We start from the raw sequence: 18177 nt of genomic DNA, 5'->3' as shown, positions 1-18177 counted from the left end.
TTGTTCAGGTATGTGCAGGTTGGGTGGATTGGCCATGTGAAATTGCCCATAGTTTTCAGGGATGTGCAGGCTAGGTGGATTGGCCATGAGAAATGCAGCGTTACAGGGGTAAGATAAAAGGCTCTGAGGGTCAGTGTGGATGTGATGGGCCGAATGCCCTGTTTCCACACTTGGGATTCTCTGACGATAATTCAACTAGTTTTAAAATAGTTGCAGAAAATAATAGACCAGATCTAAAAGTTGGTGTTCAAAATTGGACAATGATGAATTACGACGGTACAAGGCGAGAACTTTCAATTTTTTTTGCAACCCCCAGGTGAAGGGACGGCTGGAAAGTGGGAACATAAGAACAGAAGGAATAGGAGCAGGAGTAGGCCATCTGGCCCCTCGAGCCTGCACTACCATTCAATAAGATCAGGGCTGATCTTTTCATGGCCTCCGCTCCACATTCCTGCTCTCTCACCATAACCCTTAATTCCTTTGCTGTTTGCAAATCTACATTTTGCCTTAAAGACATTCAAGTTGATAATGTCAACTGCTACACTCAACAGGGAATTCCACAGATTCATAACCCTTTCACTGAAGAGGTTCCTCCTCAACTCTGTCCTAAATCAGATAACCTCTTATTTTGACGTCATGCTGTCTAGGTTGACCCGCCCCCTAATGGAAATAACCTCCCTGCTTCTATCTTATCTATTCCCTTCTTCATTTTATTTTTTCCAATACAGCCTCCCATTCTTCTAAATTCCAACAAGTATAGTCCCAGTGTATTCAGTCTCTCCACATAGAACAACCCTCTCAACTCCCGACTCAAACTAGTGACCCTCCTCTGCACCCCTTTCAGTGTCAGTACATTATTGCTGAAGTAAGGAGACCAAACCTGTACACAGTACTCCAGGTGTGGCCTCACCAGCATCCTGTACAGCTGCAGCATAACCATCCCTCTAGCAAGGAAGGACAATAGACTCTTCACCATCTCTTTTAGTCCCCTGGGATGCATTCCATTACGACCAGGAGACCCATGTACCTTTGGGCTGTTATCTTTCCCAACACTACCTCTTTACTGAGAATGACAGTTTCCATGTCCTCATTTGCCATTGACTCCATAGGCCTGTGAAAATGAGACAACAAGAGTACATAGACAGTCTGTTCCTGTTACGGCCAAGTCTGGTAGATGTAGAGAATGCTGTGTGTCTAGAGAAATTGACGGTCTGGTCAAAAGGATGATGGAGGGAGATGGCACGGACAGACAGCTGAGTTTGAGTGAATCCCTCTGACTATAGGGGCAGTAGGAGTACACTTGAAAGAAAACGGGAGGGCAAAAAGGATACATGAGATAGCTTTGGGGGGAAAGAGGTTTAAGGACAATCCAAAGAGATTCTACAAAACACTTAAGGACGAAAGAGTAACCAGGCAGAGAGTACGGACCCTCAAAGATCAACAAGGCTGTCTCTGGAACCACAGAAGGTGAGAGAGCTACTATCTGAGGATTTCATGTCAGCTTTTACTGAAAGAGAATATGGAAGCTAGAGACTTTGGAGAAATAAATAGTAATAACTTGACAACTATCCATATTAGAGGAGGTTGTACTGGATGTCTTATACATAAAGCTGAGTAAATCTGTGGGAACTGATCAGGTGTATCCCAAATCTTTGTGGGAAGTTACGGAAGTGATTGCCGTGCCCCTCGCTTAGATATTTCTATCACCGACAGCCACAGGTGAGGTGCTGCAAGACAGGCGCCATTATTTGAGAAAGGTGATGAGGAAAGGCCAGGGAACAATACACTGGTGAGCCTAAAGTTAGTGGCAGACAAGGTGTTGGAAGGAATTCTGAAGGACAGGTTTATATGTAATTGGAAAGGCATGAAGTGATTAGGGATAGTCAGCATGGCTTTGTCCATAAATCACTAACTTGGACTTCAGAAAGACTTTCAAAAAGGTTCCACATAACAGCCTGGTTAGCAAGTTAGACACCATGGGATACAGAGAGAACCAGCTATTTGGATACAAATTGGCTGGAAGGTTGGAGACGGAGGATAGTGCTTTTCGGACTGGAGGCCTGTGATGAGCAATATGGTGTAAGGATCAGTGCTGGGTCCACTACTTTTCATCATTTATATCGATGATTTCTATGTCAATATATGAGGTATAGATCGTCGGTTTACAGTGGACTTCAAAATTGGAGGCGCACTGGACAGCGAAGGTGACCTCAGAGTACAATGGGAGTTCAATCAAATGGGCTGAGGTGTGTCAGATCGTTTTTATTTCAGATAAATGTGAGGTGCTCCATTTTGGAAAAGCAAATTAGGGCAGGAATTATATACTTAATGGGAAGCTCCTGGGGAGTGATGCTGAACAAAGAGACCTTGGAGTTCAGGTTCATAGTTCCTTGAAAGCGGAAGCATAGACAGGGTAGTGAAGGTGTTTGGTGTACTTGCCTTTACTGGTCAGAGCATTGAGTAGTGGAGTTGGGACGTCATTTTGCGGCTGCACAGCACATTGATTCAGCCACTTCTGGAATTCTGCTTTCAGTCCTGGTCTCTCTGCTATCAGAATGATATTGTGAAACATGAAAGGGCTCGGAAAAGATCCACAAAGATGTTGTCAGGGTTGAGGGTTTGAGCTATATAGGTAGAGGGTGAATAGGCTGGGGCTGTTTTCCCTTGAGCATCAGATACAATTGTGAGGGGCATGGATAGGGTGAAATCCCAGGGTCTTATTCCCAGGATATGTGAGTCCAATGCTTGGGGGCACAAGCTTCAGGTGTGAGGGAAAAGATTTAAAAGGGATCTAAGGGGCAATGTTTTCAGCTGAACATCGTATGTGTATGTAATGAGCTGCTAAAAGAAGTGTGGATGCTGGTACAATTACCAAATTATGCTTTTGAGATGTTGTACGTGATTAGCAAAGGTTTAGATGAATATAGGCCAAGAGCTGGCATATGGGATGAGATTAATTTAGGATATCTGGTTGGCATGGACAAGTTGGATCGAAGGTTCTGTTTCTCTGCTGTACATCTTTATGGCACTACTAAAATTAGGATGGGTATCTCTTTTATGGAGAGTTAGCAGAAGGTCAGATAATTCTCCTTGGAGTTGAGAAGGCTAGGCAGTGATTTTGACCAGGAGCAGACTTGAATCCAGTATATTTAATTTACAGAGAGACAGAGGGAGAAATTATTAACGTCACAATTTTTAGTAACTACCTTCAGGTAACTGGCAAATAATGCAGGTTAAAAATGCGAAGATTATTTTACTCACTACGTTCTGAGCATCTGGAACAGTTTGACCGACAGCTGGATGCAGATTCAGTAGTTATTGTCAAAATAAATTTGGGATTTAACTTTTTTAATGAAGGATTTGGAGGGCTACAGGCAAATGGGAGGTGAGATGGGATAGACTGGCACCATCTCCAGAGGGAGAGAGTACAGCCCCAATGGGCTGAATAGCCCCAAACCCCTGTGCTTTGTGTTACTGCACCATTCACTGTGAATGATGAAGCTCATCCCAGGGCAGAGTCATAGACACCTACAGCATGGAATTAGACTCTTTGGTCAAACTGGTCCATGCCGACCAGATATCCCAACCTAATCTAGTCCCATTTGCCAACACTTGGCACATATCCCTCTACAAACTTCCTATTCACATACCCATCCAGATGCCAAGTGGTGTAATTGTACCAGCCTCCACCACTTCCCTGAACGGAAGATTCCATACACGCACCAATCTCAGTGTGAAAAAAGTTGCATCTAGGGTCCCTTTTAAATCTTTCCCCTCTCACCTTAAATCTACACCTTCTCCTTCTAGACTTCCCCACCCCAGGGAAAAGTCCTTGTCTATTTTTCCCATCTATACTCCTCATGATTTTATAAAGCTCTCTCCCCTCAGCATCCGATGCTCTTGAGAGGAGCCTGTCACAATGGGTTTCGGGTGATTGACAGCAGCTTCAGACCAATAGGAGAATTGGCGTGATCCTCCAGCCAATGGGAGTGAATTGGGGTGTGTCCAGCAGGCCAACACGTGGCCATGATCTGTGCAGGCGCAGTGTCACGGTGAGGGGGACCTAGTGAGTGTGAAGGGAGTGGGAGAGTCTGCAAAGTCTGGGGAAGAAAAGGAGCGATTGTGGACTAGGAGGGTTTATAAATGCACGGTTTTAGGCTGCTAGACCTGAATTAGAAATTCCTGGTAAATTAGAACCAAAAGAACTGCGGATGCTGTCAATCTCACACAACAACCAAAAGGGACTGGTAAAGCTCAGCAGGTCTGGCAGCATCTGTGAAGAGAAATCAGAGTTAAAACTTTGGTCAGCTGACCCTTCCTCAGAACAGATGTTACTGAAAAGAAATGTCGGTTTATATGGAGAAGGTAGGGGTTAAGGAGTAAATGATAGGTGGTGATAGAGTCCAAAGAGATGGGAGCAATTGGACAAAGGAGTGGATAATGATCTGGCTGGGGGAGGGTGAATAGCTGTTTATGGGGACTGTTAGTGACTAACCATAGTTAATGTGTAATGGTAGGCTGTAATAACAAGGCCTGGCATGTGGGTTAAGAGGCTAGGGCACTAGGACATTGGAGAGTTCAGGACCTAAAATTATTGAATTTGATACTGGGGCTCGAGCGGTGCAGGGTCCCCAAGTAGAAGATGAGGTGTTGTCTTCCAGCTTGCGTTAACGTGTGGCGCTGGAAAAGCACAGCAGATCAGGCAGCATCTCAGGAGCAAGAGAATCAACGTTTTGGGCATATTCCTTTCATCAGGAATGCCGGGATTAGAGGGGGAGGGGGAGTAGTAAGAGGGCTGAGAGATAAATAAGAGAGATGTGTGGGGTTGGTGAGAAGGGAGCTAGGAGGGCAATAGGTAGATGTAGGTGGATGGTAATGGAGAGAGGGTGGAGTGGATAATTGGAAAGGAAGATATGGGACAGCTCAAGAGGGTGGTGTCGAGTTGGAGGGTTGGACCTGCGATAAGGCAGGGGAAGGGAGATGAGGAAACCTTGATTCTGTGGTTAAAAGGTCCCAATGTGGAAGATGAGGTTTTCTTCCTCCAGACGTCGGGTGGCTGGGATTTGGTGGTGGATGTGGCCCAGGACTTGCATGTCCTTGGCGGAGTGGGTGGGGAAGTTGAAGTGGTCGGCCACAGGATGGTGGGGTTGGTTGGTGCATGTGTCCCAGAAATGTTCCCTGAAACATTCCGCAAGTTGGTGTCCTGACTCCCCAGTGGACAAGAGGCCACATCGAAAGCAAAGGCCATAATAGGTGGGGTGTTTGGATGTGCAGGAAAATCTCTGCTGGATGTGGAAGGGTCCTTTGGAGGTGAGGGGGGAGGTGTGGGCACAGGTTTTACACTTCTTACATTGACAAATGAAGGTGCTGGGAGTGGAGGGTGGGTTAGTGGGGAGCATGGATCTGACTAGGAATTCACAGGGAATGGTCTCTGTGGAATGCTGAAACGAATGGAGAGGGAAATATATTTGGTGGGATCTGATTGTAGGTGGTGGAAATGGTGGAGGATGATGTGTTGTATCTGGGTGGAAGGTGAGGACTGGGAGGTCTATCCTTGTTGCAGTTGGAGAGGTGTGGTTCAATGGCAGAGGTGTGGGAAGTGGTGGAGATACACTGGAGAGTATTGTTGACCACATGGAAGGGGAAATTGCAGTCCTTGAAATATGGGGTGTTCTAGAGTGTTCTGCCAGCTTGCATCAAGCTTCACTGGAACACTGCAGTAAGTATGAAACAGAGATGTTGGACAGGGAACAGACTCGTGTGTTAAAGTGATAGGCAACTGGAAGTTCAGGGTCTGTTTTGCAGCAGAATGTAGATCATCAGCTGCCATTTCCAGCACCTCCACTGAGATGCCGCCAGACGCAGGTTCCTGTCCCCTCCATTAACAGCTATGCACCCTCCCAGCCAGATTGTTATCCACTCCTTTGTCTTTCCAAATGTTCCTGTCTCTCTTTGGGCTCTGTCCCCACCTATTATTTACTCTTTAATCCCTATCTCCTGCAGTCCAAAGATATGCAGGTTAGGTGAATTGGCCCAGCTAAATTTCTCGTAGTGTTCAGGGATGTATAGGTTAGGTGCATTAGTCAGGGGAAATGTCGAAGAATAGGGTCAGGGAATGGGTTTGGTTGAGAAACTCTTCAGAGAGTGGGTGTGGACTTGTTGGGCCAAAAGGTCTGTTACCACACATAGGGATTCTATTTTTCCCAACTTCCGTCGGTTCTGAGGGAGGGTCATTATACCTAGAATGAGCCTTGGTATGTGCAGGAGGAGGAAACGGGAAATGGGAGTTGGATCCAGTTTAGATTGGGAGGGTTTAATTTCACTCTGTACAGGTAGTTAGGCCTGAATTAGAAACTCTTGGTCCCATGTTTACAGCAAATGGGAAAACGGCTGTGGGCCTCAGTCAGTGATAGGCCCTGGGTTATGGTCGCCATCTTTACTTGGGGCAAGGTACAGCGAGGCACATGGACATGTCCTCTTCCTGGGTGGGGAAGGGGTGATTTGAAGAGGAACATTTACACATCAAACACATACCAAGAGAAGTGTTTGCTTTCACTATTCATCTTGCATTGACTGTGAGCTTTGTTTTCTGAATTCATTTTACAGGATATTAATTGAGAATAATTGAGACAGGGATCTCAAAAGCAATTTTCTATAATCAGCAGGGTCATCAGAATCTGAATACCATTGACATTTAACTGTGGAAAGGGGAAAGGTTTGTCTGTTCTGTCTGTGGGAAAGTATCTTTTATTTTCGAGCAAAAATCAGAAAGATATTCAAATTTGTGGTTGGATCACCCTTTGGGTTTGTGCTCTATTCTGGGCCCTGCAGCTGTGGAAGGTGATATTGCCCTGAGAGGGAGCACAGATTTATCCAAATTACACCTTGTCTCTTTTTCAGAGATGTCAGATTTTGTCCCAGTCACCCACTTCATGATGTTAGCCTGTAAACTCCTTATTTTCAATTCCCTGCAAACTTCTCATTAAAATTCCTTGTGGACTCAAATTCCAGCACCATTTCAGGTGAAATGTCCCAGGTTCTGACAACTGTCTGTTCATTCAGAAACTGCTGAAGTCCATGTTGACTCTGGGATTACAAAGGGCTGAATTGAAAGATGAGGTGCTGTCCCTGAGCTCCCATTGAGATACATTGGAACAGTACAGGAGGCTGAGGGCAGTGGAGGTGTGAGAAGACCATGAAAATGACAGGGCTGCACTGTGAGGGCTGCTTGGCTCAATGAGTGCGTTTTGGAGTTGGGTGTAAACAGAGGGAGGGGAGACAGGGAGAAGGTGAAGTTCAGCTTCAGTTTTAGTTCAGGCTGTTCAGAAATTCACATGTTCCCAATGGGAACTGCCAAGTTGTAAGTGATACCTGCTAAGTTTACTTTAAAATAGATTCTAAAAGTGTAAAATGTCAGCTTAAGTAAAGATCGGGGCTTTTGATTATAAAGGACATGTTTGAAGTGAAGGAAGGTTGCTAGATCATTTATATTCTCTTAATGGGAGTAACAAGCTGAAACTAGAGAGACGTTGTGACAGGATACCTCAGACCCGTGGTGTGCTCCTCTTGCACAATATGGGAAATAAGGGACGCTTCCAGTGTCTGTGACGGCTATATGTGCAGGAAGAGTGCCCATCTGCAATTACTGGGAAACTGTTTTTCAGACCTGGAGCTGTGAGTGGACTCACTGTTGAGAATCTGCGATACTGAGAATGTTATGGACAGCACGTTTAGTGAGTTAGTAACACTGCAGGTGAGGGTTACACAGGCAGATAGGGAATGAGTGATCATCAGATCAAGTAAAAGGCTCAGGAAGGAAGTGCAGGACAACCCAGTGATCATTCCCCTTCTCAAACAGATATTGTGCAGCGGTTGGGGTTCTATACGAGTGGGGTGGACTCTCTGGGGAAATCAGCAACAGCCAGGTTCATGACACCACAGATAGCTCCGCTGCACAGAACTGGAGGAAGGAGAATGGCAGACCCATAGTGACAGGCGATTCAGTAGTCAGGGCCAGAGACAGGCGCATCTGTGGCCACAGACATAAATCCACGACAGTGGAATTGAACCCAGGTCTATTTATTGATAAGTGCACAGACCAATAAAGGTCAGCGTCCCAAATGCAGCCTTCAGCACTTGGTCACCCTGAAACTCTACTTTCCAGGGACTGTGCACTTGTTCTGAGCCCTACAGAGGGATTGAAGGGGATGGGGAGAAAACAGGAACAGGGTTGTGTTGTAGATCTACAAAATAACGGTCACCCTCCGCTCTCGGTCTTCCCCCTCTATCTCCCACTTCCCATTGTGTCTCCTCCCAACCGCAGGGAAAAGACCTATCCATGCCCCTACTGATTTTATAAACCTCTTTTCAGTCACCCATCAGCCTCTGACGCTCCAGGGAAAACAGTGTATTCAGTGTCTACCTGTAGCTCAAATTCTCCAACCCTGGCAACATGCTTGTAATACTATTCTGGCCACTTTCAACTTTCACAATATTGTTTTGATAGGAAGAAGACCAGAATTGCACACAATATTCCAAGAGTGGCCTAACAAATGTCCTGTACAGCTGCAATATGTCCTCCCAACTCCTATACTCAGTACTCTGACCAATAAGTGAAAGCATACTAAACACCTTCTTCACTATCCTATCTATCTGCGATTCTGCTTTCAAGGAGCTATGAACCTGCACTCCAAGGTCTCTTTGTTCAGCAGCACTCCCGAGGACCTTACCATTAAGTGTATACATCCTGCTAATATTTGCTTTTCCAAAATGCAGCACCTCACATTTATCTAAATTAACCTCCACCTGCCAGTCCTCAGCACATTCAACCATCTGATCAAGATCCCGTTATACGCTGAGGTAATCCTCTTCACTGTCCACTACTCCTCCAATTTTGGTGTCATCTTACTAACATTACTTCCTATATTCACATCCAAATCATTGATATAAATTATGAAAATTAGTGGATCCAGCGCCGATCCTTTGTGACACCCCACTGGTCTCCAATCTGAAAAGCAACCTTCCACCACCACCCTCTATCTTCTACCTTTGAACAAGTTTGTATCCAAATGGCTAGTTCTCCCTGTATTCCATGAGATCAACCTTGCTAACCAGTCTCCCATGGAGAACCTTGTTGAACCCCTTATTGAAGTCCATGTAGATCATTTCCACTGCTTTGCCCTCATGAATCCTCTTTGTTACTTCAAAAAAAATGACTCAAGGACATGAGACGTGATTTCTCATACACAAAGCCATGATTAATATCCAGGACTTAACTTTGTACATTGGGATCTGTGTCGTTATGCGTGTTAATATTCTGGATAAAGTTCATGTACATCAGGTTTGTGTTAGTGACTGTGTGTTGAGTCTTGTTAATATCACCCACACAGGTAAGTTCCATTTGAAAGGCAGTCCCGATATCCCTAACCCCGCTCCCATCTGCTCTGTCTCCATCCCCACCATAGACAGTAAGTGGGAGGAGCTCATGGAGTTTCCATGTGAGAGAGATTGAGAAAATCTTCCCTTCTATCCACTAGCCCACCACGAAATTGTGTCCTTACCTCTGAACCAGGACAATCGACCTCAGAGTTGAGTAACAGCATCTTTGAAAAGGCTGATTGGAAAACGTGCCCAAGCCACCAGGCCATAATGTCTCCCAGCTGTCCCTGCCTGAGCCTCAACAGAACCTTCCTGTAGTTTCTCCCATTGCTCTCCTGTCAGACTCTCCCATTGCTCACTTTGTCCAGGATCCCCTCCTGCTGCTGCACTGCTCCTGTCCCTCACTGACCTGTCCATCCCCCAGTGTTCTCCACATTCATTCATTGTTTACAATATCCAGCCCTGCCCCCTCCACCCTATTGGACAGCTGCTGCTGTCAATCACCCAGCTTCGTGTGTGATCTGGAGCATGTGCGGCAGGAGGGGAGAACAGTGCACTGGCGCAGTGCTGGCCAATTGTTGGTGTATGTGCAGGGCGGGCCAGTGCCAGGAGGGAGGCTGTGCGTGTGTGGGATTAATCTGTCATTGGCAGTTTCCTCCCTCTGGGAACAGGACCCAGGGAAATGGCCCCTGCCCTGATATCTGACAAGTGGTCGGCTATCAGTGGGGGGAGCATTTTGCAGAAAGTTATCAGAACTCGGGTGAAGATTCAGGAATATTATGGAAAGGAACACAGAAGGGCCTGTAATTAAAGTTCTAATTTAGTTCATCTTAGTTCAATCAGATATGATTTGGCCAGTATGTACAGGATGGCTTTCATCAGAGGGTCTGTGTGGGGGAAATAAATAAAATGTTCCAGATTGGGGGAAAAAAAATCAGTTTGGTTCTGACCAGGAAGGAAACCTGGGAGGTGGGGATAGGATTCACCAACATCCAGGAGGCTCCGAGTCAGATTCATTGATTTGATTAGATTAGATTCCTACAGTGTGGAAACAGGCCCTTCGGCCCAACCAATCCACACCAACCCTCGGAAGAGTAACCCACCCAGACCCATTTCCCTCTGACTAATGCACAAAACACTATGGGCAATTTAGCATGGCTAATTCACCTGACCTACGCATCTTTGGACTTTGGGAGGAAACCTTTTTTTGGTTCTTAGTCTGCAGGCAGGAGCTAGGTAGCTGATTTCAAAGAGAAGAGAGAGTGTGTGAGAACTGGTTGTGGAGGAAAAAGGGTGAGGAGATTGGTTTGGATTTCAGTTCACAGAAGAGAGCAATTGTGAGACTGAGATTTAAAGCTTTGGGGGAACAAAGAAACTACAGTTTAATACTATATAATTGTCTTATGAATTTCCATCCTGTGTTAATGGCGGTGACTTGTTTTCTCTGTTGTGTGTACTGAAATGGCGGATTTGTGGATGAGAAATTCAAATTGAACTCCATGTTCAGTTTTGATAGTTACTTGATCCGTGCCGATCTGAATATCATTGGACTTTTCACGTGGAAGGAAAGGTGTGTATTCTGTCCGTGGGCGAATATTTCAAATGTCAGTGTGACTGGAAAAGTACTGAGACACAGCCAAGTCCATGTTAGAGTGGTGACTGTGGAGAGAGAGTTCATTTGTTGTTAAAAGTCTGAAAAAAAAATCATGGCATATTTCCCAGGAACAATTAAGCTGCAGATTTGTTTTGTATGAGGACAATTTTTTAATTAACCATACAACCAGACAGACACAAGGATGCCTGCACCATGGAAAAAATTATGAAAACGGGATTGTAGTAAAGGAATTAATTCTCGATCATGGTCTGTAATCCATTGACATTGTCACGTCGGTTCCAGTGCCATGGGGAGACACTGGAAACGTGATGAGTGCAGTGTAGGTTTCAGTTATTAAACTGGAAAAAGTGCAGAAGAAATTTACAAGAATTTTTGCCAGGGCTCGGGTCTGAGTTATAGGGAGAAGTTGGACACGCGAGGAATTTTTTTTGTTTAGAGCAGAGGAAACAGAGAGGGGAATCTTTTCTGGATGTGTATAAGAACATGAGATGCTGAGGTAAGGTGAATGCACTCAGTCTCTTTCCCAGGGAATCAAGGAGTGGAGGGCATCAGTTTAAGGTCAGAGGAGAAATTATGAAAGGGTACCTGAGGGACAACAGTTCTACACAGAGGGTGGTGTGTATATTTGGAATGAGGTGCCAGTGGAAGTGGCTGAGGTGGGTGCATTAACAACATGTAAAAGACATTTGGACAAATACATGGATAGGAAAGGGTCAGAAGCAGACGGGCCAAGTGCAGGGAAATGGGGTTAGCATGGATGGACATTCTGGTTAGCATATGGGCCAGTTTGGGCCAAAGGGCCTGTCTCTGCTGTAGGATTCTGACTCCAAGTATATTTACTATTTCTCCCACTATCTCTGGTAGCACCCTGGGATGTATTCCATCAGGGCAAAGAGACTTGTCTACCTTGCGCTCCATTAGCTTGCCTAGCTTTAACACTTTCGTGATAATTATTGTTCCTTGCTCCTCACCTTCCTCAGTTTCCTTATCAATTACTGGCATGTTCTTCGTATCCTCCACTGTGAAGACTGACTGCTGTGTACTCATATTCCTGAACTCTGCTGGATAGGAATAACTGGGCACAGAACTCTGAGAGGTCTTCTTTGAGTCTTTATTGATGAGACATGGCAGTTACCTGGATAGTGTACATGCAAAACGCCTTCAGGCAGCATCAGGTAACTCCCTGCCTTTCCGATGTATGGCTCCCAAAATATACCTTTGTGGTTTGTGGTTTTCAATGGACGCTGTCTCTCAGTATTATTTCCATGGCAACGGCAGTTTAAAAAGTCGAGTTCAGCTCAACACTTTGTGGTTAAACCACATACCCCTTCCTCACGCCCCTGTGGCTCAGTCAGATATCTGACCGGCACTTCAGTTTCAGTGGGGCTGTCTGTCAGGATTCTGATGTGGAAGATCAGGTATTGGAGTGGGGTGGGCAAAGTTAAAAACCACACATCACCAGGTTATAGTCCAATAGGTTTATTTGGAAGTACAAGCTTTTGGGGTGTGCTATGATTTTGAACTTGATCAGGATTATCTCTATGGTAACAGTTAAGTGCTTCAACAATTACAGAGGCCATATGTTCCCTACACAATAGGTTCCCCTCTAGCAATATAAACAGCTATTCTGGCCCTGGGGATAGCTACTCATCACTTTTCTCCCCCAATCCCATCTAGCTTTCTGTTGATCTTTAAAGTTTTTCTCATCTCCTCGATTCTCCTTGGTCTTTGCCAATTTGAATGCTTTCTATTTCAGTTTGATAAACTCCCTTATTTCTTTAGTCACCTAGGGCAGATTACTCCTTTTCCTACAGTCCTTCCTTTTCACTGATATATACTTTTGCTGAGCAGTTTGAAAAATTCTTTGATATTCCTCCACTGTCTCTCAACTGTCCCACCCTAAAGTCTTTGCTTTCAGTCTACATTAGCCAACTCCTGCCTCATCCTATTGTTTTAGCACAGGAGCGTGGGATTGGATTTAATCTTCCCGCTTTCCAACTGTATTCGAAATTCAACCAGACTTATCACAAGTCTTTTATCAGATTACGAGGTGAGATGATGTTTCCTGGGTGTTTTGGTTTTCATCGCCAGAGACCTTGGCTTTGTAATTAAGTACAGGATAGATATTCACAACAGAGTATTCTGGACGGTGTGAATGTACTACACAGTTTAAAACCATAAATTACCGTCTCCCCTCAGTTTACATGATTTGGAGATGCCGGTGTTGAACTGGGGTGTACAAAGTTAAAAATCACACAACACCAGGTTATAGTCCTTCAGGTTTAATTGGAAGCACACTAGATTTCGGAGCATTGCTCCTTCATCATGATCAAATTAAACCTGTCGGACGATAACTTGTGTGATTATTTAACTCACCTTAGTTTAAAATTGCAAAATCATTATCTCCTACACGCTTCCTCACTATCTAAGTTTGGAACGCTAATCCACCTGACTATCCTGCTTTTTCCGAAAATCTCCTTTGGTGAAGGTGGTGAGTTTTGGATTCAACTTACCAGTTATTACTGTAAGAAGATAAGCCCTGGGCACAGGGGAGGCAACGCAGCCCTTCGAACCAGCTCCACCATTTAATACGGTGATGATTGAGCTCACCTCGGTCTCAGCTGGATTTTCCCACCTGCTCTCTCTCTCTCACCCTTCAACTCATTGCAAATTCAACATCTGTATCTCTTCAGTAAATTTGCTCATTGTCCTGGCATCCACTGCATTTTGAATAGGAAATTTCACAGATTCACAGCACATTGATATAGGTACATTCTTCTTCATGAGAATAGAATAGAAACAGGGTAATCGTCCATAGAGTCCACACCAACCCTATAATCCATCCCATTCAGTCTCACCCATTCCCTGTATTTCCCATAGTTAATGGCTTAACCTGCACAGGCATGGACACTGTGGGAATTTAGCATCGCCAACCTACTTAACCTGCACATCTTTGGACTGTGGGATGAAACTGCAGCACCCAGAGGAAACTTGCACAGACACAGGGAGAACGTGTAAACTCCACACAGTCACCTAAGGCTGGGATCAAATCCAGGTCCCTGACGATGTGAGTCAGCAATGCTAACCATTGAGCCACCTCTGCATAAAATCTGCTCCTCCTATTAACCACCCCACTCCACAGTTGGCTAAATCTATATTCCTTACATCAGAAATCAGGTTGTGGAAGCAGATGTCTCAGTAAAACCCAGTGGCGGTCCATATGTTCTGTGTGTCTGAATGTGGATCCGATACACAACACCCTCCAGTCCACACTTTTCATTCACTTTCCAGAGACGGGGCTCCAGTGGCTTCATGGGGACTACAACTTCCACAATCCCTGAAGCAGGGCCCACACGTGTGTGGGGAAACCTGGCACTGTACATGTACAGAAAGTGGGCCGATTTTGCAGCATGTGCTTTGGGTAAGTATACTTTGCAGAAAGTATTTCACACTGTGATTGGCTGGAGGAGGAATGCATCTGCTCATAGTATTGATCTGTTGAGGGGTCAGTGTCACCACATCCATATAGGACCATCCTCCATCCCCAACTCATTGCAATGATGGGAATCAACTAATGAGGAACGAAGAAGGATCTGACCCATTCTCCCAGCCTGAAGGTTCCTCTTCTGTCCAGGATCTGCCACCTCCCTTTCTGTTTCCGTCTGTTTCATTCTGCTGTTACATTATTGACTTGCAGCAACTGAAGGGAAAGGAAGTGAACCCAGAAAGGGTGCAGAGTCTAACCAGGGACGGGAAGTGGTGGCATGGATCTGTTTATCAGTTACTCCATGAGAATGAGGAGGGTGTACATTAGGGGGTAGCAGAGTCAGAACGGTGGGAGAGAGTAAGTGGTCTGGAGGGTTACAGCTTCGGGGGAAGAAAGGGGAAAAAGATATTCCAGAGAAATTAGAATAGTCAGCTCTGAATTTCTAATCTGTACATATTCCTTTATTCAGGGTGCTAGATGGTGAAGATTTGCAGACTGAAATCTCAAAATCATGTGCAGATTGTGATTAGATTAAACAACATTTGAAGAACCAAAGATGGAGAATCACTCGGCCAAAATCCTGCAACACTCTCTCTCCCAGCGTTGTCGGTCTCTCTGTGCCAAATGGACTGTGAATGGTACAAGACAGCAGTTCACTACCATCTTCTCAATGGTAACGAGAGATGGGGAATAAATGCTGGCTGAGCCAGTGATGCCCATATCCTGGAAACGGTTTCTATCTCTAGTTGCTGAAACCCATTGATGTTCCTGCAGGATGAAGAGGGACGCTGAGTGTATCGTCCAGGAGGCAGCACCATCACATTACCACTTCCTACACCCACACAGTAACACCGCAACATCACTGGAACAAAAGACAGTGAAACCAAAGGAGGACTTAGATATAGTCTTTGAGATAACGTCATGAAAGGGGATTGGAACAGAGCAGGAACAGGAGACTGAGCTGGATGGTCAGCTGTTTCCCATTGAATGGTGGAGCAGGATTGAAAGGCTGAATGGTCTCCTCCTGCTGCTATCTCCCAGGTATGTATATAGCCATGGAGCCCGGGTAGGAAGAAGTGGGCAGGGAATCTCCAGAAGATTGCACTTCCACAACAGTTTTCAGTGATGGATGGTTTGATGGATTTTATTTAACATTTATCTTTAAAACAAGGTTTGTAAATTTTGGTTTTAAAATGTCGTAAAAGCTTTTTGCACAGCAAATAAAATTAAAGAAAATAAATTAAACTGTCTGAATATAACAGTTTTAAAGTTTTCAACCTTTGTAAAACAAAATCCTGTCTGTTCCCAGACACCATCACTTTCCAGTTCCTCAAACTCCAGGGAAATATTCCCTCCTTATCTGAACCTTTGGTTTGATTTAACTGCTTTTCAGTTCTCGTTCTGTGAGCTGTGAAGCGTTCTTTTTCCCTATTTCTCCGACCCAGAAATGTGATCACAGCGACCTTCCCACCATCAAAATCATCATTATGCCATTTTGCTTTTGGTTAACATATAATCACCAGCAGTGCAAAAGTGAGGACTGCAGATGCTGGAAACCAGAGCCTAGATTAGGGTTGTGCTGGAAAAGGCCTCTCGCCAAAACGTTGATTTTCCAGCTCCTTGGATCCTGCCTGATCTGCTGTGCTTTTCCAGCACCACTCTAATCTAGACATATAATTAACAGCAGTAAACCATTGGTGTAACCAAATAAATATTTCCAAACAAAGCCCATTACAGGCCAAGCAAACCATTACAAGTGACAGAGTGAGAAGGGATTAAATCAGAGTTGTGAGGAGGGGGCAGTGGTGGAGATAAAGCACTGTATCCCCTGCGGTGCCCACCTCCATCTAAAGGCATCCAGAGCACTGATGCACACCACATGCTTCTTCTCCAAGGACACCCTGCTGTGTAGCCTTTATCCTCAATCATAGAATAAAATCCCTACAGTGTGGAAGGAGAGCATTGGCCCATCAAACCCCACCGACCATCCGAAGAACATCATGCCCAGAGCACTGTAACACTGCAGTTCCCATGGCTGATCCACCTAGACTGCACAATCCTGGATCCTGTGGTCATTTTAGCACAACTGATCCACCTGACCTGCACATCTTTGGACTGTGGGAAGAAACCAGAGCACCTGGAGGGGACCCACACTATCATGGGGAGAATGTGGGAACTCCACACAGGCCGTTGACCAAGGCTGGACTCCAACCTTGTACCTGATGCTGTGAAGCAGCCGTGCTACAGTCACAATTTAAATCAAAGCAGATGATACCTGTTTATTGTCACATTGCTGTTTGTGGAGACTTACTGCCTAGAGAGACATCCTGAGGTTCAGAAAGTGGCAATGTAAGTTCAGTCACCTCCAGCCCAGTAAATGTGGTTATCAACAACATCAATACTCCAGCAGTGTCATCATGTACAAGGTCCACTCCTGACTCTGATGGACAGTAACATCAGAATCAGAGTCCTGCAGTCCACATGGAGCAGGGGGATGACCACTTCCCTGTGAGCACTCACTGGGCTCTCAGTCGGGTTGAAGACGCAGCAAATCCCTTGTAACACATAGGGGTGAACAGCTCCTACCCAGTGTGAACACGCTGGGGTCTCAGGGGGTGGGATGAATCACTGAATCCCTTCTCCCACACTGACCATCTGAATGTCCTCTCCCCTGTATGGCCTCACTGGGGTCTCAGTGGGGCAGGATGAATCACTGAATCCTCTCTCACACACTGACCATCTGAATGGCCTCTCCCCCTGTGTGGGCTCACTGGGGACTCCGCAGGTCCTGTATTTGAGTGAATCTCCCCCCACACTGGGAACAAGTGAATGATCTTTCCCAAGAGTGAGCTCGCTGGTGTTTAAGCAGGTCAGAGGACTGATGAATGCTTTCCCACACACTGAGCAGGTGAATGGCCTCTCCACGGTGGGAATGCAGCAATGTCTCCGCAGGTGAGAGATTTGAATGAATCCTTTCTCACAGATGGAGCAGGTGAAGGGTCTGAACCAACTGTGCCATCTCTGGTGCCTCAGCAGGTTGTAAGATCGAGTAAATCCCTTCCCATACGTCGGGCAGGTGAATGGCCTCTCCGCAGTGTGACTGTGTCAGTGAGTGTCCCACTGGGAGGGTTAAGTGAATTCCTTATTCTGATTGAGCCCGTACTCCTGTTTCTCTCAGTTATTATTGACAATCTCACACCAGAACCTGTTCCAGAGTGTGTTCCAGAAGATGCAGAATGGTCAGCTGCAGCTGGTCACCTGACCGGTCACTGGTCCTGAAAGGTTCACTCTCCACAGATGCTGCCAGATCTGCTGAATTTTTCCAGCGATTTGTGGGTTTTTTTCTGATTTCCCAGCATTTGCAGATGTTTAGTTTTCCAATACTCCTCTTGTCTGTTGCAGAGGAGTTTATTGATGAAATTAGAGGGTTTTGAAAATTGTACGTTAGGTCACACATCAGCTATGATCATCATGAATGGCAGAGCAGAGTTGAGGGGCTGAATGGCCTCCTCCTGTTCCAATGAAAGTTAACCATTGTCAGCTTGTGGCAACATTTCCCCTCACTGCTCAATTCACCTCCATGTCTAACACATTGTTACTGACTGAACAAACCTCCTGTGTTTGAAATTAACTTGCTAATGTTCAGTGGCTCCCTTTCCTGCCACCCGGATTTAACTCTCATCATGGAATGCTGTCT

At 45.4% G+C, this 18177-nt stretch overlaps 1 long non-coding RNA gene across 3 annotated transcripts in view; it reads left to right on the top strand.

Moving 5' to 3' along the window:
- Positions 1-17953, top strand: part of LOC140458776 (uncharacterized) — a 30718-nt gene extending 12765 nt beyond the window's left edge. For 2 of the 3 annotated variants that reach the window (XR_011953688.1, XR_011953690.1), the window contains exons 4-5: positions 14285-14414; positions 14950-17952. This is a non-coding gene — a long non-coding RNA (uncharacterized lncRNA). Of the gene's footprint in view, positions 1-14284; positions 14415-14949 lie in introns of all 3 variants that reach the window. The other variant, XR_011953689.1, reaches the window with a different exon arrangement.
- The last annotated feature ends 224 nt before the right edge of the window (positions 17954-18177 follow it).

Source organism: Chiloscyllium punctatum, chromosome 34 (assembly GCF_047496795.1).
Source record: "Chiloscyllium punctatum isolate Juve2018m chromosome 34, sChiPun1.3, whole genome shotgun sequence".
Taxonomy (NCBI): domain Eukaryota; kingdom Metazoa; phylum Chordata; class Chondrichthyes; order Orectolobiformes; family Hemiscylliidae; genus Chiloscyllium; species Chiloscyllium punctatum.
Note: the sequence above shows the minus strand (reverse complement) of the source record. Positions and strands in the feature narration are given on the sequence as shown.